Source organism: Pimephales promelas, chromosome 7 (genome assembly GCF_988280905.1).
Source record: "Pimephales promelas chromosome 7, fPimPro1.hap1.1, whole genome shotgun sequence".
Lineage (NCBI taxonomy): Eukaryota > Metazoa > Chordata > Actinopteri > Cypriniformes > Leuciscidae > Pimephales > Pimephales promelas.
In genome coordinates this window covers 36,154,090-36,174,854 of record NC_142775.1, presented here as the reverse complement: position 1 = coordinate 36,174,854, position 20,765 = coordinate 36,154,090, and the positions used below count along the sequence as shown (strand labels likewise).

The 20,765-nt window shown below is 37.8% G+C and overlaps 1 long non-coding RNA gene across 2 annotated transcripts in view; it reads right to left on the bottom strand.

Annotated features, from left to right (window-relative positions):
- Positions 1-1,317: 1,317 nt before the first annotated feature.
- The window catches only part of LOC148978390 (uncharacterized), a 92,047-nt gene continuing 72,599 nt past the window's right edge, over positions 1,318-20,765 (bottom strand). Inside the window, exons 2-6 of one of the 2 annotated variants that reach the window (XR_016169414.1) lie at positions 9,521-9,704; positions 7,722-7,870; positions 4,676-4,737; positions 2,529-2,624; positions 1,318-1,456 (exon numbers count right to left, since the gene is read on the bottom strand). This is a non-coding gene — a long non-coding RNA (uncharacterized LOC148978390). The remainder of the gene's footprint in view (positions 1,457-2,528; positions 2,625-4,675; positions 4,738-7,721; positions 7,871-9,520; positions 9,705-20,765) is intronic. The other variant, XR_016169413.1, reaches the window with a different exon arrangement.

Here is a 20,765-nt window from a genome sequence, read left to right as displayed (position 1 = left end):
TTCTGACTTTATAACACGCAATATAAACTCGCAATTGTGAGAATTGTGAAATATAACCTCGCAATTGTGAAAAAAAAAGTCAAAATTGTGAGATAAAAAGTCACAATTATTATTTTTATTTTTACATTCAGTGGCAAATACAAGCTTCCATAGATCAGCACCAAACCAAACTATCATAAACAAATGATAATTAATGTTTGTCTAAACTGGAAAATGTAAAATGCAGATTTGCTATGATCATTTTATTTGAAAAAAAAGAAGAAAAAAAGCCTGGAGTAATGAGAGATGTGTCCCCCATGTGAAATGAGTTAAACAATGCATTAGTAAAGCTCTAGCACATTATTATCACGTAAACAAAGACTAGGTCAGGTTCAATAGGGAATTGCACTCCATTAGTTTCATATCTCGCCATGGTGTAAATCTGCCAAACTGTTTTTTTTTTTTTTTTTTTGGATTTTTTTCCATAAACTATTCAGGTTATGAATGCTCTCTTGGCCCAGAGGGAAATGTACCCCACCTTTATAGAAGAGGCTCCTCTCTGTTGTGGTCACTGGCTTGTTTAACATTTTAATTTCTCAATTTATCACCACATTTTTGAACTTTGTCTGAAGTTCTGTTCCCCCTCGAGTATTTTGCATTCACGCGATGTGAGTTGACGTGCCCGGCGCGTGTCCCCACCCCTGTGGAGCTCTGTCACAGTGCATGCGTGTGACTCTCATCTGCTCCTTTAATCTCCCACTTCGTGGGCCTCTCAGTCACAACCACAAAAGAAAAATAGTATGCTCTCACTTTCTCTCCGTACCCCCTCTGTGATATTTGCGTGATTTTTAATTCCTTTCTCCAGCTCTCATGCACAGCAGAGGTTAAAAGTACAATCATTTTTCCTCATTTAAAAGGGTTTTGCACATAAAGAAATGAATAGCACATTTCACTAATGTAATTTGAATAACGATGATGAAAAGGCTGTTTTATTCTACATTGAGTGGGATCACATGACCAGCCTTGATATGTGGACCATTCACTTTTTCAGTGACTTTCAGATTCAAGGCGTGTGAGTTAGATGAATTTTCAATTAAGAAATTGTGTGATAGAAATCATATATTATATTAGAAAGTATATAGTGAAATATTAAACACTATGAAAAACTCCTACTAAAAGCATTGTGCCATCTCAAGGTAAACTCATATACATGGATATGCTTTTGGAATACAACATTTCCAACCAACTTGGATGGTGCTGATCAGGGTCATGGCCTTCTCAACTGCAAAATACATTTTCTACAAATAGCAGAAAAAAAAGTACTGGATGCAAGTTGAAAGGTAATGATTGATAAAGCACGAAACACAACAAATTAAGTTTGAAATCAAAGTAGCACGTACCACCTTCTGAACATGGTTCCTTTGTAGACAAAAATGATGTCACTTCCTCTTCAGTATGACATTTAAACGCCAGTTCACTATTTGAGGTTAAATAAATGGCATTAGGAAAGCGTGACAATTCAGATACATCCTTTTAAAGGAGTAGTTCACTTAAAAAAAAATAAAAAATAAAAAATTTGCTGATAATTTACTCACTCCCATGTCATCCAATATGTCCATGTCATTCTTTCTTCAGTCAAAAAGAAATTAAGTTTTTTGATGAAAACATTCCAGCATTTTCTCCATATAATGGACTTCAACAGGAACCAAACAATTCAAGGTCCAAATGGGAGTTTCAGTGCAGCTTCAAAGGGCTTTAAACGACATTAGACCATGAATAAGGGTCTTATCTAGCGAAACCATTGGCCATTTCAAAAATAAAGAAAAAAGTTAAGTTTTATTAGCACAAATGCTCACCTTGCTCTGTTCTGTGATGCACGTTTGTGACTCTCCTGTTCGAACTCGTTCATCAAAATGAACAAATCTTTTTTCGAGTCTTTTTTCCTAGATAAGACCCTTATTCAACGTCTGGTGTCATTTAAAGCCATTTGAAGCTGCACCGAAACTCTCATTTGAACCTTGAACTGTTTGGTTCCCATTAAAGTCCATTATATGGAGAAAATCCTGGAATGTTTTCATCAAAAAACTTATTTTTTTATTTCAACTGAAAAAAGAAAGACGTGGACATCTTGGATGACATGGGGGTGAGTAAATTATCAGCAAAAGTTTTTTTTTTTTTTTTTTTTTTTTTTAAAGTGAACTACTCCTTTAACTATAACTTTTATTTGATTACAGCCTTAAAATTGATTTAGTATGAATGGGGGGAAAACGACATTCTCCTATGACAACGTTTCTTTTTAAGGAACCTTTTTATATATGGTAAAATGTTTGCATAAATAGAAAAATACAAATAACATAATAAAAGAAAATAAATACTATAAAATTTTATTAAATTATAATTTATTTAACTATTTAAGATGCACCAAATTAATATTCGTTTCGTATTGATATTTCCAAAATGCTAAAATAAAACGAATTTTAAATTATATTTAAGCTGCAAAATTGTGTGTTTAGTGAACTAACATTGTAATACTCTTCTCTTGGAAATACCTGTGATTCAAGTGCTGGTATCCTCCTGCAACTCTACTTTCAACGCCTTTCAAAAGAGATTTCCCAGCATCCTCCTGCTCCACCAGCGGCTACATACTGCAGTTTGTGAAGAAAGAATGTTTACAAACTCTGGTTTCAAATGTACACACATATATCTGTCTCAGATTACCATTGCTTGTCACCAGAAAAACTAATGTGCTTGCACAGGCATATGATGACGAGGAGACGGCAACAAACGGCTGCGTGTTTTTGACAGGTCCCGTGTGAACCAGTTAAACAGCTGCCATATCTAAAGCCCCAAGGGAGCTCGCAAATGTGTTGCACTGAGCAAGAAACTGTCTGATTGTGGGTCTCATTGTGGTTAACCCCAATGCTACGCTACGCTGAACATGACTTTTTGTGACCTTATTTGGTGTCTGTGTCCCAGAATCGCTTTCACTAATCACTCATTTCTCTAAATGACTTTTTAGTGCATTTGGATAACATTAATTAATTGTATGCAGTGCACTTATGTTATATACATGAAATTTGTTCAAAATGGACTTTGCAGTGTTTTCATTTCTGTATAAAGTTGAGACAAATATCTAATCAGTCCCCGGTGTGAAATTGACCCCGAATCACAATGATTCTTTGGCAATTGCTGTTCATTTATTTGTCAAGGCCCACATCATGAGACAGACCTTCTGAGCCGGCAAGATGTAAATGTGTTTGGAAAAGAGTCCAATTCCGAGAAGCAAGTGTGTGTAGTCAGCATTTATTTTCAAAGGCCTTTGGCTAATGGGATGGACGTACTCGAGAGCTCAAATCAATGTCACGGGCAAGTCAGGATTTGTTGCCAGTTCTCGGTCTCATAATCAGCCTACACAAACATGATAAACACACTGTAGGGAATACTCCCTTCATAAAAAGTCAGAAAAATCCTCAAATAATCAAAGACTTTGGCTCGAGTTAATTAAGCTGACACCGAACCTGACAACGCTTTAATTCCTCGATCTCCTTTAAAGTAAAGCAGAGTGTGAAAGCCTGATCTTAGTTGTTTGTATAATCATTAGCTCTTCTTGTAGTCTTTCTTTTTCTTTGAAGAGTTCACAGTCCAGTGTTCCTTGGCTGGGGTATGTTAGTTTAAGCCAGTCTTTCTTGTGGTTTTCCGGGCTGGCTATTAAAGCGTGCGCTTTTTTTTCCCCCAGTCAGTGTTTACGTTCGCTAAACTTGTGGGATATTAGCAATGTCTTTAATATTTTCAGTTGTTTCCTTGGCCATACAGCGGATTACTCATCTTCTCCTTGGCAATTCCAGCCTTTTCGCTCTCTCTCTCTCTCTATTTTTTTTGTTTTTTTTTTTCATTTTCGCCTTCTCTACTCTTGGTAATGGCTTTTCCAATCCTGTCATTAAATAGTTTTATATCTGTTTGTGCAATAATGTTTTGTTCTGCTTTGGTCAAAGAGCCAAATCATAAAGTTCTCTGCCAGTAGGGCAGGAAGTCTATGGCACCATCACTGTCTTTCGCATCTAACGCCATTTCTCGCTCTTGCTTGACGTATCTTGCCAAAGCCAACCGCTCAGCAGCTTGTGAATGTACATGACGGTCGATTTTTTAAAATGACAGTCCCTTTGAAGACTGATGAATTATCCACCTTTGATCTGATATTAGTTTAATAAGGAGCGCAGTGTGTGGCCTTGGAATAACGAGCCCACCTTCTGAAGATTCATTGCATGACTTTAGAATGTCCTGCATTTATATATGTGTAGATATTAATCTTAAACACATTCTGCTTTCCAAACAATGAACATTAGAGACAGTTGAACTGTTATCCATTTTTCATTTGCATCTGGAGCCAGACTGGAATCCGTTCAACCCACTTTAGGCCTCTTTTCTCAAGTACCTTTTGAGAGCTTATAAACCTAAGCAGTAGTAAAATATGAGATAAATATATAATCACATGCAGTCTCTGTTCCAAAAGCTGGTGTGCTCGCTTGCTGTCTACTCCTCACATATTAACTGCTTTCGAAGACATCCTAACTGAATCAGAACCTCAAGGGGCTGATTTGAAAAATAGAATTTCTTTCACTGATCTACTCGCAATGCCTTATTGCATTATCTGAATAGGATAGTGGCCAAAAGAAGGCTGCAAAATCATGGTGCCTACCTTTAACACCCTGGGAACAAAGCAATAGTCCATTCACATGTCCATGTCCAGACCTCAGAAGGCTAAATTAAAAACAAAACAACATATTACAATCTCTCTATCATTTTAATCCAACTGTACAAATGTCTAAATGTACTTGTAGGTTAGCATAAGGCAAATGTCATCCCACTATGTGATGATGCCACTATTAAAGGATTTTCATTAAGCGGTGCAAAAGACCCGTCAGCATACCGGCGTCTTGAATGACAGATAAAGATTAGTGACTTAAAGTGAGTAAATGAGAAAAGGGTTTTGATTACGCTGTCTACAGCATTCTGACCAACAAACACCTGGGGTGCATTTCCCAAAAGCATCGCTAGCCAACTATGGTCGCAAGTTCCATCGTTATCAGGATTCAACGAGTCTGAGTTTCCCGAAATCATAGTTCCAATGAACATTCGCAAAACAGCATTTCAAAGTTGTGTGGTTGGAATGACAGCCCTCAAGCTGTGGTTAGAAGCATAGTTTCTTGTTTGCATGACATGGATTGAATAAATCCTGAGGAAAATAAGCAAGCTGAGATTCAGTGCAATCTATATTTTATTTTGAATATAAACAAATGTCATTTAGTTTGTCGAGAGATTTAAAGCACTGTTTTTGAAGAGAGCACATGCTCTATAACGACTGAATCTGGAAATAAAGTATAAATTGAAAATCAGTACTCGGATCCGATGTAAAAAATCTAGCATTAATTCGATCTCGAATTGATAGATTAAAATAAGTTGTTACTCCACCATGTGCATTACATCAATTTGCGACAATATGGTTTCAGGAAACGGTCATGACTACACTCTTAGAAGAAATGGTTCCATCCCCAGCTTCATATATGGAACTCCAAAATGGTTCTATAGAGAACCAATTTTTTTAGTAAAAGGTTCTATTGGCCAAGTATGGAACCCCAGGGTTCTAGAACCCAGAGGAACCCTTTTTTAAGAGTGTATAGAACCTTTTAGGGGTTCCAAATACGTAGCACTGATAGAACCTTTTAAGGTTCTATATAGAACCTTTTCTTCTAAGAGTGTAGTTTATTTCTTAACCCTTGTGCTGCATTAGATTTTTAACACCGTTGAGTGCATTAAGGACCAAAAATGGCCACATATTAAACATTGCCTAAAATATTATATATTATTATTATTTTCCACTTTTACCAAGTTAAATCTTTTAACCAGCATCAGTCCTCATCATAACTACCAAAAATGTATTCAATTTCAGGATTTTAACCCTTTAATTACCAGTTTTGTTTGCGAAACCATCGATTTGTATAAGAGGAAAAAACACAAAAATTCAATTATTTTCAATAAACTAAATGCAAAGAGAAAACTTTAGATTTGGATTATCACAGTCCCACTTTGCAAAAAATCCCACTTAGCGCGTTAGAGACCAAAAATGGCCACCTATTAAACATTGCCTATTGCCTAAAATAAGATGCATTTCCACCCATAGGGAATAAATATGTAGTGACGTCATCTGGTGGAATACACTATATAATGCAAATATAATGCTTTTGCTTCAAAATGAAAGGATGTTTGTGCAAAAATCATGTTTCATGTATTACTGACAGCCTCAGATTTAAACAACGTTTTAATGGGTTTCAATGGGCCATTTTTGGTCTTTATGGTGCTGAGTGTTACTATTTGATCTACACAGTGTGTGTTATACATATTTTGCAAAATGGGATAACATTTTTTACATGTATCCAAAAAGTCACAATTTTGCCAAATTTCATACCATTTGCATTAAAACAGCCAAAATGGTCAAAGAAATTAAACTGCAAAAGACCAAAAATGTCCCTAATGCAGCATAATGGTTAATACCATGGCAGTTCAGCAACGAGTTATGTCATTGTACGGGAAACACACGCCTCTGTTTGTAAGAGCAGATTATGTGTGAATATTAGCAAACTATTTATTATTTTCTCAAAACCATTTGTCGCTTAAAGACCAGGTGAGGCAACAAAAAGGACAAAATAGCACCATTAAAATTTACATTTCCGCATTTGGCTGACACTTTTATGCAAAGCTACTAACATTGCATTCAAGGCAGACGTTTTATCAGTTCTTGCTTTCCCTGGGAATTTAAACCTAGATATTGGTATTGCTAGCCCTGTGCAATTACTATTACATATACAACAGATTTATCCATCTGGCAGATGCTTTTATCAGAAGCAACTTACATTGCATTCAATATATATATTTTATCAGTTCATGCATTCCCTGGAAATCACACCCAAGACCTTGGCATTTGCAACTCGTCATATAGTGACACTTTGAAATTTCGTCTAAATCCAACGCACATGGCACCCTTTAGCGTCAATATAACACGCACAGAGCTTTGTTCGGTTTAGGTCTGGGGTAGGGTTAGGGTTAGACCACTAGGAGGCGCCTTCTGGCCCATATATACCTGCATCTCATATTAACGCTAAAGGGTGCCATGTGCGTTGGATGTAGACGAAATGTCAAAAGCGTCAGTGTATGATGCCTTGGGATGAGAACGGGCTGGCAATTGCTAGTGCCATGCTACCACAGAAATGCAAGTAGGCACATTAAAGTAGTCCATAGGACTTATGGGCTATATTCCAATTTTTCTAGAGGCATTTGATAGGTTGGTGTGAGGAACAGACCAAAAGTTTCCTCAAAAAGCTATCATATGTCTTTAGAATAGTAGAAAGTACTACTTTTGTTATGATTTTGTCATTTTTAGTGCTCAAAAGCCTCAAATATCTACCCCTATGCATTTTCATTGAATGAAGAAAAAAAAGGCACCTCACAGATTCTACTAAACTTTTTGACGACAAAAGGGTGAGTAAATGATGACGAAATGTTAATTATTGAGTGAATCTGTTTACAACCCAAGGAACCAGAGTAAGCTCAGGTCAAGCAAGCCCTGCTGCTGTCAAGTTCATCGGAAACTTCAGCCAGAACTCGAAGCCAACAGCGGCAGCGTGAGGCCTGGCAGCAGGCGCTGACGAGGACACTGATTAGCTCTGCAGGCATTAGAGGATTATTACCTGATTGGTGGCTCTCAGAGAGGCAACCCGATGAGCTCCCATGTTCCGACATGGCTGAATCCCGCAAGGCCATCGTTCCTGGAATTAAGGGTTCATGTGGCGCTTGATCTCCCAGTGCCAGGTGCAGGGGAACCCAGAAGTGGAGTGCGCTAGGATTTATGAAGAAATTTGAGTATCTGCAAGAGCGTCAAGTCAATCCCAGAACGAGGCATGCATAAGCTGGCACGCTAAACTCGCAGGTCAAGAGCACAAGGCCATTTTCGTCATCGAACCCTCTTGACTGGGACATTGAGACAAGAATAACAAATATTTGATAATACCATGGTGTTTTGCGTAAAATTACAAGTCAAAAGTAAAAGCCTTGAGCCTCGTTTACTAATCATCTTATCATAATCCTGTGAAAAATGTCATGTCAGATCCAAAAAAACAGATTGAGGCAATAATAAGAAATCTGATATGCATGGAATCTGAATCCAGTACATGCCATAATGTGCCCAAAATCCCCTCTTTTATGTATTTCTCCTGCTACAAATCCCATATTTTGGTTTCATCATTTATAACGTTGGCCTAACAAATTTAATTAGCAACTTATTGAATTGTGGACAAAGAAGTCTTGTGAAGTGTTGTATTTCGGTAGGGTTTGGAGCTTGTCTCGGGTCTAAACATCTTTCCTGGCTGCCGTGTTTAACCTTCTTGGATGAGGTTGAAGCCTCTTCGGAGCAAACCAAAGGAGCGCAAAGACTATGAAACCGACTAATTGTCTGCTGTGTTTTTGGAAATACATCTGCTCGTTGACGTTTGAGCCTCAACGTCATCCTGAAAACGCAACGATCCCTTTGTGTCCGCCCATGGGATAATCATTTCGTGTGTATATAATAATATCTGAGTGTGAATGGTCGTACGTGTCAGGGTCTCATAAAAGCCATCGTGGAAGCTTTGAAAAGCAGTTTGATTCACCTTACCTGGGATTTGAGAGGGCTTCGTTTTTCCATCTGCTCCCACACTAATTTATGTCCTTCTTTCCTTACTTCCTTACCCCCCTCCCCTAACTTCCCATGACTTTTCCCAAAAACCTGATCTCAGCACCAGCCCATCCTCCATCCCTTCCCGTTACCCAGCCCATCCCAGCATGTCTTTGTTCCAGCGCATGATGTAATGCTTCAACAAGCTCTCGGGGACCTGAGAGATACAAGCCTCGACAAAGGGAACTAGATCTCTTTTCATGCATGAGATCTAGATAGAGAAGCATGTTTCGACAAAGTGCGAGGAGAACGAGAGGGTGAGAGCGAGCGCGTTAGAGCGAGCGGGAAAGCCACTTGTGTATAAATACTGATTACAGCGATAATGACTCGGATGAGTGTAGCATAATAAGCTCTTGATTGGTCCCCCTGCATTACATTACAGTGTCACGGGAAAAGAATTTTAAACACCGGTGAGGTTCGAACATTAAGGTGTAGTTTGTCTCTCATCTCATCATTTGATCAACACATGCATCCTCCAATTGCCCCCGCTAGATCATGGTTTATTTTTACCCCGAGCTCTGAGGGAGCGGGTGAGGAGCGATCCAACCGCTGTTTTGACGTTTTGGACCAAAACAAAGCTATTTTTCACCAATGAACCGACATCATGTAAACTTTGTTGTCTGCCGGATTCGCATGGATTCGGGAGATCACAGAGGCCTTAATTTGGCCCGGAACAAATTGATTGGGTCTCCACAACTGGATACGCCACATATTTTGAAGGATCTACCTCCAGTGCATAATAGAAAATAGAGTATAACTACAGTACTGTATGTTTACCTTTTCTTAAGAAAATGTGAGTTTCTCATCCAAAACATGCCACAGTACTGCCAGGATATTGAAGGTGCCCATCAAGTGGTTGCTAGAATGTTACCATGCAGTTTCTAGGGTGTTCTCGGTGATTGCTAGGGATATATTGCTTGTTAGCAAATGAGCACAGCCCAATTTGTTTTTGCTTCTCCGTCTGAAAAGGAAAAGGAAAAACACATGAAATGCAGTTCTAACAAGATTATAGTTTGTAAATAATTTTGAATACTCCCCTAATGCTGAAATTGTATTGTTTCAGCCCATTCTCACTCCCAAGGCGTCACCTAACTGACGCCTTGGGAAGCATTTGGACATGCTTCAATATCTGACGCTTTAGGCGCCCTTTAGCGTCAGTTAAATGACGCCCTAGGATCGCGTGTACCCTACCCCCACCCCACACCTAAACCTAACCGCGTCCTCTAACTGACGCTTTCCTTTAGCGTCAGTTAGATGACGCCGTAGGATCGCGTCATGTAAGTGACGCTAAAGGGCGCCTAAAACGTCAAATATTGAAGCATGGTCAAAGGTGACGCCTTGGGGTGAGAATGCGTTGATTGTTTCATAATTGCAAAAACAGTCTAAAATAATTGTTTTGTTTCAGTAAACAGTAAACAATATCTAAAAATCCTGAAAACAAGATAGACTTTCTTGAGAAGCAACATTAGATATTATACTGCACTCAAAGATTTTTCACTTGTTTTATTTCTTAGTTCAAGGGATAGTTCACTTTGAAATTAATTTTAGGTCTTTGTTTCCGCAGTAATTAAAATTTTAGGTCAAACCGTTCTTGTCTGTCAGTTATATAATGCAGGTCTATGGTCACCACCTCAAAGAGCATGCACAGAGAAGCCCAAATTAAACATGATTTAATGACTCATAAATATAACATTGATGGCCTAAGACACAAAATGAGTGGTTTGTGTGAGAAAACTAACAGTATTTATATAGTTTTTACCTCTTGTAACCACAGCCACGTCCAAGTGATCTAAGGTCTCGGGCGCTTCGGTCTGCGCAAGCGCCGGAAGTGATCTCTCGCGCAGTTGCGAAAAAAAATTCAACGTTATCTGTTAAAATATCTAAATAGTCTTCCATTGCGACTTCCTCTATATCTAAATATGTTTAGATCTTCACAGTGAAAGGTAACACTTCTGAAATCTCTGTGTAAACAATGAGTGACGTGTTAATGTGACCCCGCCCACTGAGAGCGCACGCTATTCAAACGCTAATGTTGAGGTAAGCCAACAATGTGTACTTACATTTACGAGTCATTGAATCATGTTTAATTTGGACTTCTCTGTGCATGCTCTTTGAGGTGGTGACCATAGACCTCCATTATATGACTGACAGACAAGAACGGTTTGACCGAAAAATATCAACATTGAAACTACTGCAGAAACAAAGACACCTACATCTTGAGTGCCCTTGAGGTAAGCTAAAACATACCAAAAATTAATTTCAAAGTGAATTATCCCTTTAAAAAGTAAAAAAACAAGTAAAGAACCTGCCAATGCAGTACATAAACAACACCAACAAAAAAAAAAAAAACGTATATACATTCTCTTGAGTTATTAGGAAACTCATCCAGCACCGTATAACGCCACGTCAACACGCCACCCGAGCAACATGGGCTTACAATGGAATTTGGAAACTCTAGAAAGTGTGAACGAATATAGAGTCCTTCCTATTGACAAGTACAAAAATAGGGAGCTTGGAGGATGGAATAACAGAGCACCCCTGGAAGCCATCTGCAAACTAGTTCGGAGGTCATTGCCTGGGGAGATGACATGTTCTGTGCATAATGCTTTTGGATGGAATAGTTACTGGCACGGAGTTTAATGTATTGCGAGTCTTATACAGCTGTTGCTCCCAGCCTTGTAAAATAACCATCTTACTACTTAAAAAAAACAGCCTTACCTAAAACACACTGCCACTCAATGGCTCTGCAGGTCCACCCCCGCGGCCCGTTAGGCCACTTGCTGGGACCCATAAATCCATAGACACACTGAATTCAGTTTGAAGACCGCGTACAGTTGCAGCCTCTGAGAAATAGGTGTTTTTTTCTGTAGCTTTATATAACATTTCGTCAAGTCTTTGCTGTGGTCTATTTGCTGTGGTTTATCTGGAGTGCATTAATGTTCAACGCTGAGACTGGTTGACTGCTCTGACACAAGGGGGACGAAGAGGAGTGTTGTGTGTGCGTGCCATTCGACACTTCACCACGTGGACAATGCAGATGAACGATTTCATTCTTTCCCTTATTGTTTCTTATTTTCTTTTGAGTTTACTGAGTGGCATTGCATTATTACCACATGGAATCCCTGCAGGTCATGGTTAGGAATGATTTATTCCAGAGTGCAAGAGGCTAAAAAAAAAAAAAAAAAAATTCTTTCCCAAATCTTATGCACGCAACTTAGAACGGCAGCTACGAAGAACTGAAAATGCTCTGAATTTTCTAACTGAAATGCTATTGAAAAAACAGAATATGTGCATATTAAATACATATACAGGTATGCACTACTGTTCAAGATTTTGGAGTCAGAAGAAGTCACAGTTTACATATACTTCGCAGACTAACTCCTTGAACATTGAAAACAGCAATAGATGGACCAAAGTCCAGGCAATTCTCAACCTTTACACTATGGAAATCCAACATGACTTTCCTCAAAGGGACTAATCTTATCTGTCATTGTTCATCAACCACACGGCGAACTTTTGTTTTGTTTAACAGTTCTATCAAATAACTTTTTGATTAACTGTTAATTTTAGGCTATGTTTACACGGAAACGATTCTGAAGAGAAAACGCAAAAGTGGAGTTGCGATATCACTTTTTATTCTATGTTTAAACAAGCGTTTTGGGTGTGAAATTCGCGTGCAGATGGTGACGCAAAAGTCTGCAAAATTCAATGTAGTATGCACTCCAGGCATCAAGCCCGCGCGCCTGCGTACAACCTTCAGTGTCAAGCAGACCTTTGCGTTTTTACCATTTACACGGGAACGCGGCGGTGGAGCGTTTTAAAGATTTCCACTCTGGAGGGTGGTTTCACTTTTTTTGTGCTTTTAAGCCCCAAAAACGTTGTCGCCGTGTAAACGAAAGGCACATCCAATAAAATATTTTTACGTTTTCACCCGCAAACTTTCTCTTGTAAACAGGGCCTTAATAACTGTTAAACATATCGTAATGAAGTCGGAGAAGCGATGTGTTCTCAGGCTCTGGAGTTCACATCACTGTCAAAATAAAAGTCCCAGACAAAACAACCAGAACGGCAGGACATACGTGACGGCTTAAGTCACTGCAGAGTTCCAACTGGCAGTGCGAATGCAACCAGAGAAATTGCCTAGGGGAAAGTTTTGTTCTTGGGGAACTGCCCCAGTGGCTAGTCCCTATAACCTATTTTCGTCCACAGAACTGCTGCTGACTGGATATTTTCTCTTTTGTGGACCGTTCTCTGCAAACCCTAGAGATGGTTGTGTGTGAAAACTTTTCTGTAATACTCACACCAGCCCATCTGGCGTTCAAAGTCACGAATCACCTTTTCATCCAATTTCTGATACTCAGATTGAACTTCAACAGATCGCTTTGACCATATCTGCATCCCAATTCGCATCCTATCCATCCTGAAAATAGAATTAGTACGTCCCAAATCGTAGTATGTTGAAATAAGTGTTCCAAAGAGACCCTGGATGGTCTATTATATCCGGCCAGAATCCGAAGTGCAGATCGATGCACACTGTAATGGCTGATATTGCCCACAAACCATTGCGCGTTGTACAAGGATTCAGTTAGAACTACAAACACGAGTGAAAAGTGTTAAACAACTACAGACATGGAGGACGCGCGAGTCCGGCGGTTGTGTAGAGAGGTTTAGATAAAGGGGTTTAAGTGATTAATTATCCATATCTAACCTGAAGAAAATGTATTTATTCAGTATTGGCTGCATTTTTTTTTTTTTTTTTTTTGCATCTGCAGAAGCATTGTGAACTTTTGTAAAGATACATTTAGCCATTAACTTTTAAATGCATCATTATATTCAAATTGCAAACACATGAGGAGAGTCTCGGCATGAAAGATGGTTCTTTCTCTCCGAAAAGGTTTTTTAATATAATACATTAAATTAGATTGAATGGAGGATTTTAACTGTGACGAGATGATTGACAGGGCAGTTTGGTGACAGGATGAACGCGACTGAGTTGTCTGTTAAAGATAATGAATTAGTATGTACCAAAGCTTGCTTACTCTTTTGCTACACACTCAAAAGTTTTTCTTCACAAAAAGAGTACATACTTTTAGGTCACAGTATAAGTAGGCGAATTGGGACGCAGCATGTCTACTGTATATGCATAAATGGATTGAGTTGCTGCTGATTAGATATGTGTGTTAACGAGCAGTTGAACTGGTGAACCTAAAGTGGTTGGTGAGTGTATATGTATAGAATATACTATATTATTATATATTATTTCTTTACTTTTATTCAGCAAGGACACATTAAATTTATCAAAAGTGACAGTAAACTCTATTTAATATAAATGCTGTTCTATTAAAATTTTTATTTTTTTAAATTGCATTTTTAAATAATATAAAGTACATATTTAATATTTGAAGAAAAAAATAAAATAAAACTAAAAACATTCAGTGTTTCTTCCATTTGTTGTTTCTGCTCAGGTGGCCTGTGCCCAATAGATATAGGTTTTGTTCTGCAAGAACAAAAATTAGAGGGAACATTGTTAGAGATCACAGTGCACGATTAACTTAGTATTTAGCAGTGAACAGCTTCAGTTGGATTCCATCTTTAGGTTAAAAAGTAACCAGGGCTTGTCTGGCAGGCAGGTTTCCTCCTGCATACTGGCAGCACTGACTGTAGCCAGAGGCTTATTTACAACTGGGCCTGCTCTCACTCTGAATCACTTCAGCCTGACAAGAGACAAACACACAAGCTCAAGTTCATGCCTGCCTTCAAGATATATATGTGTATATATTATGCCCTTGGAGCAGAGATACTTCTAGATCTGCGCTATACGTGGCATTTAAAATCACAAAATTATTAATTGAATGTCTCTATCAAGTTGACTCTGGTATATTAAATGTGGGTGTACGTTTCAATAAAAACCATAAAAATAAATAATATGCTGCCAGACTGGTGTTACCCTGTCATCTTAATTCCTCTATGTTTGCGTGTGGTCGAACATAACAGGCATCAAGATTTTTCAGAGCTCCTACCTCTGACGTGGATTACCCAGACCTGCCAGCCAGCTGTATTCTCAAAATATACTGTAATGTATGGTCACACATTGGAACCATGAATTAAGTGGGCAGTGGAAACAAAACAAGTTGTCCTTGTTACGGTGCTAAGCTCTGAGTCAGCCACAGGGTTATGGTATGGAGCTACTTGATAAATATGCTTAAGCCCAGCTCACTTTTTCCCACTTTCCACGAATGCATTATACTGTATTAGTGTCGCATAGAAGCACAAATCCTGTTAACTATAGCGTAAAGTTATCCTTGCATGGCAAGTAGCTTTTTTTAAGCACATCAAAATTTGCTTTAAGTTTCTTAATGGAGTAGTTCACTTAAAAAAAAAAAAAAAAAACTTTTGCTGATAATTTACTCACCCTTTTTTTTTTTTTTTTTAAGTGAACTACTCCTTTATATATTTATATCCAAAATATATATATTTTATATATTTATTTATATAAAATATATATTTTCATCCAAAATATCCATGTCTTTCTTGCTTCAGTCGAAAATATTTTATTTTATTTTTATTTATTTTTTTTTATGAGGTTTTTGATGAAAACATTCCAGGATTTTTCTCCATATAATGGACTTCACTGGGAACCAAACGGTTCAAGGTCCAAAAAAAAGTTGAAGTGCTTTAAACGATTCCAGACGATTAATAAGGGTCTTATCAAGCGAAACGATCGCTCATTAAAAAAAAAAAAACAAGTTTTAAGTTGTATAAGCTCAAATGCTTGCCTTGCTCTGTTCTGCGATGCGCGTTCGTGACTCTCCTGTTCGAACTCGTTTATCAAAATGAACAAATCTTTTCCTGAGTCAATTCGTTCATTTCATTCATTGAATGAACCAAATGACACATAAAAAGATGTGTTCATTTTGATTCAAAAACAACTTACTTAGTGCGCCTTGAAGTCTGGGGAGAATTTGCAGAATTCTGAGAAATGCATATAAACATGGTAAAATGTGTTAACAGAGTTTACAACATTCTCTAGCTTAAAGCATAATCAAAATAGCCAAAATATGTATTAAACAGACACACAAGCACCAGGGATGTAAAGAGCTTCGATGCACATCTGAATCCTATGGAGTTTTCTGTTTATGTGTAGACGAAGGCTAGGATAGCAGGCACTTAGCAGCACATTTCAGTGCCAAACAGTGGTAGTGTTTGCTTTGGATACTGTCAAGATTGAAAATCTTCCATCATAGACCAGTATTAAAATATATTGTATGTATATACACACAGTATATAATCAATGACAGGAAGGAATTTTGGCACTCAACGGTTGTATTGCATTATAAAATGGTTATTCCAAATACCTAGCAAGGTTTCATAAAATAAACACACAGACACAAAAAATGTGATGCTATTGATATTATTCTTACGCCAAGCAATGACAGTAATACTGATGTAATGCGTTCATGCGTTTGCGTTTTATAAACTGTTTAATTGCATACCTTCCAGCCAATCAGAATCAAGTATTCGGACCATGGATTTATAAAATAAAATAAAGCCTAGAACGCAGTGAGGGTGAATAAATGATGACAGTTGTTTTGTTTTGGTTTTTTTGTTTGTTTGTTTTTTGTGGGGTGAACAATCCCTTTAAGATGAGCCAATTTGGCAGAGCACTTTATACGCCGGTCATTCCTGTCTAATCCGGGGTTAGCGGTTGTGTAAATATGAGGGGGTGAGTGTGGGAGTTTGTGTAGTGGGTGTGACGGTGGCTTTGGGCTGAGGAAGGTTGAGCCCTGCATTCTGGACGTAATGATTGTGGATCAGGACAGGGTCACTGGCACACAGCGGACAGCAGGGAGAGTGCCGAGTACTTCCGTCAGACAGAGGGTTTAGGCCAGCCAGAGGAATGCAAGATTGTTTTTTAAAACTCTCTCTCTCTCTCTTTGCTCTTTGATTGCAACCCTTCAACCCAAGCAGCAGCACTTTATTTAGTGCATATTTTACAGTGGCTCGATCCACGCTGGTATTCTGACCGTAGCAAAAGCATTGACGGACTCTGCCAAAGGGAAACATTTTTGCTAAGGCTTTGCACACTGATGGTGATTTGTTTAGGGAACCAATGTGAAAGTTCACCCAGAAAGTAAAACAGACTTCTTTGAAGTGATAAATGACATCCTGATGTGGATAAAATATAATCTGAAATACATTTTCCATTACGGAACATTTTTCTTTGTTGCCTTTATGCAACGTAATTCACAACTGAGTTCAAATGCAGAACCTGTCTGCATGTCTGACTCCCTTCCCAGGCTTTATCTGAGCTGGATTCAAAGTCAACATTTAGGTGTAAATCCTATAAGTGCACAAAAAAAAAAGAAAGAAAATATATATATATATATAGAGTTGGTTTAATTAAATTAAATCCCCTTTCAAATCTGCATCATGAGGAATCAACATTTTCTTCTTTTGAGATTAGAGTTCAGTTTCCTGTTAATTAAAACAGCCTACTGCAATATCCAGAACCCATTCCAAGTCCAAACTTAACTGCAAAATTAGTTTGTTTCATGGATTTTGGATGTTAACATGAACTTTTGACCACATTTGAAGAGTTCAGATGCAAAAGCCTCTAAATGCCATTTGAAATTTTCTTCTTTAATGATGATTTTTATCAAACTTGTATATTTAAGTTCAGTAATATCACTTAAATAACAATTAATAGGTAATTATCATTGCCATTTAAGTGAAATCACTGAACTTAAATATACAAGTTTGATAAAAATCATCATTAAAGAAGAAAATTTCAAATGGCATTTAGAGGCTTTTGCATCTGAACTCTTCATTTATACATCTATGATGCCTATAGAGTGCCGAAGTGATGATGTCACTTTGTAGGACAACTCGGAAGCTAGCGGCGCATGGTTTCCCTCCATCGAAAAGCTGTGCATTTTCCCCATAGACTTTTGGAAAATAGTAAAAAATAAGATCTCTGTTTAACAAAGAGTTGTAAGCCTTACACATTTTGTCTATCAAGATAATCTTTACAAGTTAATCCAAAATTTATACATTTTGAAGCCTATAAAGTTTTTTAAAAAACACAAGCAGACACAAGAAAGTTTAAAAAAAAAAAAAGCAGGTTAAAAATCACAAATGCGAAAATATTTAGAGGCTTTGTTCACCACAGACCTTATTTCAGGCGATTTAGCAAAAAAACATTAAAAAATCCGGTAACACTTTAGAATACGGTTCCTTCGTTAATGAATAACTACACAAGAACTAATAAGTAACACAATATTAACAATCTAGTAACTATTATTAACTAACAAGAAACTCTGATTAACGAACAAGTAAGTAATAGCGCACAGACGAAAGTGGTAGTTCACTATTAAGTAATCAATAACTACTATTTTTTAATACTTCCCAGAGAACTACTGAAAAAGTTTATTAATAATCTAGTAACTACTATTAACTAAAAGAAACTCTTATTAACGAATTAGTAAGTAATAGCTCACAGATGAAAGTGTTACTAGATACTTCTGTGGGAATTACTAATTATTTGGATTCGTATTATAAAGTGAAGATCATTGGAACTAACTAGTAATTACTCAAGTGTTACTACATGATCTAGTCATGATTTGTGCAAATGTTTGAGATTTTTTGGTGAACTTTAGTAACTTTTAGAAAATGTCTTTAGTAACACTTGAATAATTACTAGTTAGTTCCAATGATCTTCACTTTATAATACGAATCCAAATAATTAGTAATTCCCACAGAAGTATCTAGTAACACTTTCATCTGTGAGCTATTACTTACTAATTCGTTAATAAGAATTTCTTTTAGTTAATAGTAGTTACTAGATTGTTAATAAACTTTTTCAGTAGTTCTCTGGGAAGTATTAAAAAAATAGTAGTTATTGATTACTTAATAGTGAACTACCACTTTCGTGTGTGCGCTATTACTTACTAGTTCGTTAATCAGAGTTTCTTGTTAGTTAATAATAGTTACTAGATTGTTAATATTGTGTTACTCATTAGTTCTTGTGTAGTTATTCATTAACGAAGGAACCGTATTCTAAAGTGTTACCGTTTTCTCTCTCATTGAATATCACATTTCAGATAATGCATCAGATAATGCTGGGTAGACACCAAAAGATAATCGGGCCGATTAAATCTAGGATTTTTTTTTGTACTCGTGTTTGCGGTCTATCATATTTTGAAAATCTTATAAGATGTAAAAAATCTTTTGGTGTGTACCATAACAAATATCAAGTCAGATAACGAGGAAAATTGGGAGCAAACTGAGTTTCATGAGGACTAAAGTGCTGTACTGTAGGATACTATGGATAATAGAGTCTACCTAACCACTTACAAAATTATTATGCATTTTTTCCTTCAAATTGAACATTTAAAAGCCTTCAATAAAGCACTTGAAGCTACTTGCCATGACAATAAGTGGCCAATTCACCAAACAAGACTAAGGTGACCATACATGTGCGTTGCTATTTTTATACGTGCTCATTAAAATCTATGTATCAATAATAATACATTTTGTTGCATGCTTTTTCGTGAGATTAAAAACCTTATATATATTGTCTTCTATCCCTCACAGTATCAGCTTCGACAATGAAAAAGGGCCCGCCATTTCAATAGGCTCACTCCATCTATTGCAACAGTCTTCTCTTTGTATCAGTACTGGAGGACGGGCAATCTGCATAATGTTGCCATCGCTGGACTGCCTGAGTGCCAAGCGTTAGGATTTCTGCTTTTGAAAGGCCTGGGTCAGTGCCTAGCATTTGTACACCCTCTGCGTGAGACTGGCACAGTTGCAGTGTTTGGGAAGCTATACTGCAGTTTGCCAAGTAATCAGTATTTTGTCATGTTCTACTGAATTTTATTTTATTTTAAAAACAAAAATATATATTATAAAGTATATAAAATAAAATAGATTAAAACAAGGTTAATTTACTTGAGAAGCAATTTTTTTAAAGACATGTTTTCAGAATAGATATATTAATTTAATTTAATTTCAAGTACATCATTTTAGACACTAGCGGTTTCGTGTCATATACTTTTAGTCAGTTACTCAACACTGCACAGTTGGCACAGTGAGCCAAACTCGGGATTCTTGGGCACTTTTGTTTTCTTCAACGCTGCCAGCGATTGCAAATGGACCGCCTGGATACAAGAAATGGCTCTCTCGCACGAGAGGGGCGTAGCTGTAGATTGCGTCCCCATTAGTTTGATGGAGCCCCGTCCAGGTGGGAGGACAGCTGTCTCTGCGAGGCGGGCTTCCAGAACACCCTGGGTTCGTGCGTTACCGGATGGGCAGTGAGAGTATGTACAAACATGCCCCTCCGCTGCGATGTCCCTCTGGGGAAACCTTTCATCGTGTGATAGTATCACAAGCAAACATCTGACAGCAGAAATGGCTTTGACAATTAAATGGACATTAAAAATTGACCTTATTATTCACTCGCTCTCTCACAGCGTGGGTCTGTTCAAAGAGAAGTACAAATGGACCCGTGGCGCTCGAGGGGTTTGCTAGAAACTGCGTCCCCATAAGTATTTAAATGGATGATGTCATTGTGAAGCTCTGAGAATAGCTGGAATCACATTAAAATTGCATCGAAGAACCCAGACAGTTTAGTCGGCGCATTTAGCTGTCTGCTGCAACACAGCCGAATACTTAATGGCACTGAGACGTGTAAGGTGGAACTCTATATCGACCTGTCTTTATATATGGACATCTAAGGGAAGATTTTTTTTGTTTTTTGTTTTTACAGAAATGATACCGATTTGACATAGCAAGCTTTGCATTATCATTCAACGCTTTCTCATCCTAGGGCGTCATCTAACTGACGCTTTTGACCATACGTCTAAATCTGACACAAATGGCAACCTTTAGCGTCAGTTAGATGACGCCGGTAGGGTTAGGTCTGGGGTAGAGTTAGGGTTAGACCACTAGGGGGCGCTTCCCATATTGACGCTAAAGGGTGCCATGTGTGTCGGATGTTAACGCATGAGATGAGAATGGGCTG